This window comes from Pteropus alecto, unplaced genomic scaffold (genome assembly GCF_000325575.1).
Source record: "Pteropus alecto unplaced genomic scaffold, ASM32557v1 scaffold81, whole genome shotgun sequence".
Lineage (NCBI taxonomy): Eukaryota > Metazoa > Chordata > Mammalia > Chiroptera > Pteropodidae > Pteropus > Pteropus alecto.
The window spans coordinates 4,363,561-4,370,452 of NW_006433378.1; positions in this window are offsets into that span (position 1 = coordinate 4,363,561).

A 6,892-nucleotide genomic window follows, 5' to 3' on the forward strand; every position below is an offset into this window, starting at 1 on the left:
CATATTTCGGGCTCTGTTTTCTGCATATATGGAAGGATTTCACCTTCTGGATGCTACTGGTTGGGTAGGATCACATAACATTTCATCGTTGGTGTAAGACCCCCAAATCCCGGTGCTCTATCTCAGCACATACACTAACTTTCCGAGGACATGTAGCACGAGTGAGAAAAAGTCATTGGGCTTCTTTTGTTTTTATTTGTTCTCTTTCTCTTTCTCTTTCTCTCTCTCTCTCTTTCTCTCTTTTCCTTCCTTCTTTCCTTCCTTCCTTCTTTCCTTCCTTCCTCTTTTTTTGTTATTGTTCATTTCTATTTTTCTTTTTTTTATTCAAGGTATGACTTAAGGTACAGTGTCCAAATATTAAGTGAATTTTGTATATGTATCTATCTCTGTAAACCACATCCCAATCGAGATACTGAGCATTTCCAGTTTCCTCGTAGTCCTCTTAAATAACCAAAATAACCACTATTTTGATCTCTATCCCCACAGATCACATTTGCTTTCTTTTACATTCCACTGTATGGCACTATGTCTAGTCCTAGAGCTCCTGAAAGGAATCATCCCTGAACTCAGCCCTCATATGTCTGATCATCCCCTTGGTAATCTTGGGTGTGGTTATGACACTGTCAGAAAATGAACAGTCTTCCTACTCTGCGCCATTTGAATACAAGAGAAAGAGCCAGAAATGCTATGTTGTCCCAAGGCTTGGGAGCCCCAGACTCTGTTCATAATATTCCAGGTCAGCTCTCAGGAGAGGAGAAAGAGCAGCTGGCTTTATGAGACAACTTGTCCTCGGCTTTTCCTCGTTCTCACCACTTGAGAGAAAAAGAACTCCAGATTTGATGGAGGAGGAGATGGGATACAGACTTCAGATAAAGCCTCTCTGGAGTTGTGGGGCAGCTATAGGTGCAGAGGAAGCTCTATCCTAGTAGAAGCAGGCACTGCTGACCACGAAGAGGCCTTTCTTGACGGACGATTATGTTTGGATTCTCTAGCACATGCACATTGAAAGCATTAATTTTGACATGGTTTTCTGTTCTTTCAAATATATTTTTATTTTTAAATTTTCTTTATTGGTAGATGCTACCATCACTCACATAGTCACCTAAATCAAAAATCTGGCAGCCATCATAGACTTATCTTTTCCTCCCCTCCCACATTCCAATTAATTCTATCCTGTTTACCGCCTTCCTCTTCATCCTCACACCATTGTCCAGGCCACTGCATGTGCTGAGCAGTTCGTGCACTGCACAAAGGGCCTGGCTGAGGGTGGTGAGAACCATCTGCATCCCAGCCAGTCGGGCTTCACAGCCCAGAGGGGGCGCCTTATTCTCAATCCTACAAAGGTGCCAGGTAGAAAACTGTAGCTCTCTTAATTGCCTCTCCATCTTGCCAAACACTCTCTGAACTCCGTGTAGAACCTGGAACAGGCACTGTGGTTTTAATCCTGGAGACCTTTGTCCTCTGTACCTGCTGCCTAGAATGTACCCCCACCCATGCAATTCCTGGCCTTTCCTTGGAAATGCTTTCTTTTGAGACTCAGCCAAAGTATTATACCTTTGATGAAACGTTTCCTGGTCATCAACAAGAGAAATGAACGACTTCTCTTTCACAGCCTCATTGAACTATTATGGCACCTGCACGTTTTTAGTTTTTACATTTGTCTGTCCTGAACTGCGTGAGGGCAGAGTCTGTCATGCCTTATTTCACTTCGTGTCCGTTGCACCTAACACGACAGATATTAAGTAGCAGGCCCTTCTTAATATGTTAAATAAATGAATACATGAACAAAATGCTGTTCCATTTTATTATCAGAGGTTGAATGAATAGTTTTTCAGTGAAACTTGACAGAAATTGAACTTATTTTAAGCTTCCACCTCACCTTTTAATTTAAACACAGTGATTTAAACTACAGAATCGCCTTTCTGAACTTGGTCACTTTCAAAGAACTTGCCGGAATTGTAAAGTGTCAATCTGAGAGGAGTTGGAGATGAAGGAGATATAATTGAGCATGCATCTCTTCTCTCACTTGATCCCCCCGAAATGCAAATAGATAAAACAATACCGTGGTTAGGTATCTAAGGCAGCCCCATAGATGGAGTGAAGAAAAGATAAAGGTATCCGTCTAGAATTCTTAAGGGACACCGAACTTCAAACCGCAATTAAATTGTTATCAAACAGGAAAAGGAAACTTTAAGATGAGAAAATAAAAGTTCATGTAGGAAAGGACATGTTATAATTTGACCCGAGAAACCATGATCAGAACTGATTTACAGTTGCAAGGGAGTTGTCTTCCATAATAAACAGAAAATTTATGCCTAAAGTTCTCAACAAGTTGCTATAAAAAAGGAATTTAAGTTTCTGCATGCAATTATCCTCCCCACCGCCTGCCCAAACCGTACTGTGCTGGGAGGCCGCAATGCGTAAGCTTTGGAGCTGCACTACTTGTATTCAAATCCTATGACATTTCCTAGCTGTGTGACCTTAGGTAAGTTATATGACTTCTCTGAGCTCCAGTTTCCTTATCTGTAAAATGGGTATAATAATGGTACCTACCCCATGGGGTTTTAGTAAAGATTAAATACAAATAAGCTTAGAATAGTGAGTGCCTCAGTGTTGTTGTTTTTATTGTTATGGTTATTTGAGGGCCAAAATTACTAAAATATGCAAAAGAACACAGCTCCAGTGGTCTCTGAACTGTTTTTTTTTTTTTAATAAATGATTCTGTATAACATCCAAATTTTTGTTTGACTGTTTAGTTTTATATAATCAAGTACATTCTAAATATCAAAAAAAAAAAAAAAAAAAAGTAAAAATGGTCACATTTACTTTTTAACTTCTTTTTGATGACTGACTCCATTCAGCCTGGGAATGGCAGGACTGGCCAGCGGTTATCTGAAATAGGACCGAAATCCTTCAGTAGTGGCTCCTGGCTACTCTAGCCAGGCAGTTTGTTCCATGGCAGTAACTTCAAACGCATGCCCTTCATACTCTGCTAAGAATTGTTAAGTTCAACCTGTGGGTCATGTCAATCACCTTAACAGAGAATGAGAATTAATGAAACTGCTTTCAAATAGGAATACCTTTAAAAATGTCTATTGTTTTAAGCAAAATTGGAAATGCATGCCAAAACTAGAGGAAAAAAATGTTTTACACAAAATGAATAAACCTATTGATTATATAATTTTACAATGGTAGTCTGATTAGTAATTTTGTATATAAATTGCCTGAATGTGCTTTATTATCTTATGATTGCTCTGGATGAAGTGTCTAGTTCGATATTAAGTGTTACTTAAATACTCTCCATGGCCGGCAGTTTAAAATATGGAAAAATCCGATTTTGAGGACTTCACCTCAAACTGCTATTCTTATACATCCAATAGTGTCTGTTATATTATATCTTGCAAAATTTCAGAAATGAAAACTGGAGATTTTTTCTCAGTATATAAAGTAAATCTTTTTTTTGTTGTTATTTATCAAAGTGACAAAGAAATTTTGCCTCGGTTAATTTCTGATTTACTCTCATGACCTTTTTATTTATACTAACTTAAAATTTAGTTTTTAAAAAATTTAAAAATTTAATACTTATCTGGCTAGTCACAGAATTATAGAACTTTAGAAACAAGGAGAAAATATTCTATTACAACATCTTCATCTGAAAGAGAAGATACCGTGTTCAGATAAGAGATTTTCTTGGCTAAGGAAATGATTTGTAGGTTTTCAGATATCTGATGCCACCGATAGAGAGGTTTTAGTGGCTACTGTTTTGACTTAATTAATTGACCCCAAGAACGCTTTTAATATAAGCATTTCAAGTCAATTACACCAACATTGAATAATTTGGGTTAAGAAAGCATTTTTTTTTTCTGTAGTGAAAACCATTAGGGCAATTTAATCCCCTGCTTAATTCTGTATAGAGTGCGTTTAATAGTCGTTCATAGTTTTCCATTTTCATTTTTATTTTACTGAAATTATTTTCACCAGGATTAATTCTTTCCATTTAAATTTTATATCAAGAATTCATTTTTGTCATTGGTAAGTTATTTTTTAAAGGATTATGGCTTTGGCCATAATGAGTTTTTTTCTGATGGCCATTATTTCTACGAAGTACAATTTTCATGGGTCAGTTTTTTTTATTACTAAGTTTTCTCAGGAATATTTTATTTTTTCACTAATTTTTAGTTCATAAATTTTATGGAGTACAATTTTAGTACCTGTAAAGTTTTGATTCTAACAGTAGTACTAAACATTCCTACCAGGAATAGCTCATAATAAAATTAATAAGTGACTTACAATTTGTGTTCATTTTGTAGCTAATCCATGAGAAAAATACTAAGGACTTCTGTGGAGAGAGAGAGAGAGACAGACAGACAGACAGACAGGCAGACACACAGAGAGACAGAGAGAGTCAGAGAATGAATGAAGGAGAAAGAGAATGATTCAGAAATCAAAGGAAATGTAAGAGAAAGGCAGAGAGGAGAGGAGAGAATGACAGAGTGGGACCCAACGTCACAAGTGGAGGTAGAAGCAGAGGCTCTTGTGCTATACTGATGGACATCCTCTTTGATGAACTGTTGGGGTCAAAATATACCTTAAAAAAAAAATAGAGTGGGTTCATCTATGCTAATTTGGTAAAATACTGGCAGAGGCTCATTTTTTCATATGGGTTACTTATAATCCTATATATATTTAATGAGCACCTAGTGTCTTAGGCACTAGAAAAAAAAAAACAATGTCTGTGCTCTGGAGGGACCTAGCCAAGTAGTATTGTGCAGTGAATGCACTGTACAACTTTCAACAGTCTCACCTCTAACATAGATAAGAACTGGGACTGTCAGCCCAGTTCCCAGAGCTTGACTGTGCTGAAGGAGTTATTTTTTCTAGAACTTTATGAAATGGTTTATCCACACATTGAAATGTGAAGAAGCATTTTGCTTTTGAATTACATTTCTGCCCTGCTTATATAGACTTTCTACCAAGTAGCCCACGCCCAGTCACTGATGTTTTTTTCCCTATAAACTAGCTCCTGGGAAGAGAAGCTCCAACTCTGAAAACACATTACAAACTTTGTTGGTATCTGAAAGGTGCTTTTAGTTCCCACAAGAGTGTTTCTCTAATATTATAGATGTTTTCATTTTGGGGAGGATAATGGCATTTGTTTGCAAAATGACCTAGGTTGTTTGAAAAAGAGCAACTGTATGAGGGCAGAGACCATTATTGTTCCATAGTTAAGGAAGGAAAGATCAGACTAAGGATATGAGTGACCTTCTTTGGGTTTTAAGGGAGTACACTAGCCAGGAGAGCTTGGGCAAGTCAACTGACCACTTGAGCATACTTCTTCTTTGGAAATGGAGATAATAATTCTTATCTTGCCTACTTATTAGGGTTAAGAGAAAAAAGTCATAAGAAATATGAAATTGTTTTGAAACCTGTGAGGTGCTATTTACATCACATGTGGAGGTTAATATTCAAAAACACAAAACATCTACCACGAAGGGTTAGGCTGATTTCCAAACCTTTCCTCTGGGTGTTTCTCTGTGCTCTTTGTTGAACAATGACCAGCATTTTATATGTCAATGTTACTGCCTTATTTAGAAAACCAATTTTTAATTAAACCACTTTCAATGCAAGCAAGGAACAGTAGTAGAGATTTTGAACGCCATTCCAGACCAGACCACTGGTCCAAGCAAAGGATGAAATGTGTCACTTATAATGGCTCAGAGTAAAAGACACCATCCTCCAGCTTTCAAAAAGTCTGCCGATAGATTTAGTTTCAAGCTCCACATGGTATGTGTTTGATATGGAAAAGATATGAATACCCTAATGAAAACAGAAGAAGGTGATACATCTTTGGAGACATCCAAGTGTCTCTGAACCACAAGAAACCAGCCTCCTAGAGAGAGAAAGAAAAATAAACTCAATGAGTTCTGAAAAGAACAAGAAAAGAAAAAACCCTGAATCTAATTTAGAAAAAAAAAAAAACAGGGCACAAAATTCACAAAATCTTGGATTCATGTCTTGATAGTGAACAAATGAATAATTCTTGTTTTTGATGCTCTAAGTCAGTTATCAATACCTATCAGCTCTATCTCTGAAATGTATGTCATATCATCCACTGCTGTTTACTACTGCACGCCACCATCCAGTCTGGACAGCTCCACTCCCATGCCCGCTCCTGTGCCATCTCTTACCTAGGGGGTAGGCTGGTACAGAGCACCAGCTTCACAGACAGACAAACCTAAATGTGAATGGCAACTTTGTTGCTTACCAGCTGTGAGACTCTGGGTATGCTTAACCTGTCTAAGTTTGGGATTCCTCGTCTATAAAATAGAAATAACAATAACATTTCTGAAAGTTATCGTGAGGACTAAATGAGACCACGTTTAGGAAAATGCTCAGTACAGTATCTGGCATTAGCAGCCTCTCACGGCCTGGGTCCCTCCATCCCTCGTCTCTGTTTCCACTCTCTCTCTACTTCAATTCTCCCTTTACATACACATGCCTGCTCAGGGCATTCCCCTCCCTGCCTTCTATGTTTTTTTCCCACCACTTATTGGATAGATTCTAATTTCCAGAATGTGGCTGTATTAGTTAGGGTTCAGGAGGAGCTGCTGTAACAAAAAGACTGAAAAGGCTTAAATTGGATAGATGTTTCTCTCTCACATAATGTTCAGAGGTGAGTCATCCAGGGCTAAGTAGGGTAACTCTGCCACCTCTAGGTTTTACATGGCTGCTTCTGTCGTTTCCATTTTTAGCCAGTGGGAAGGGGACTGGGCCAGGGGAACTCATACCCAGGCTTTTTAGTGGAACATTTTGGAGGTGACACTTATCACTTCCTATATCTCATTGGCTAGAACTAAGTCACAGGGTCACATCAAGCAGTCAAAAGGCCAAA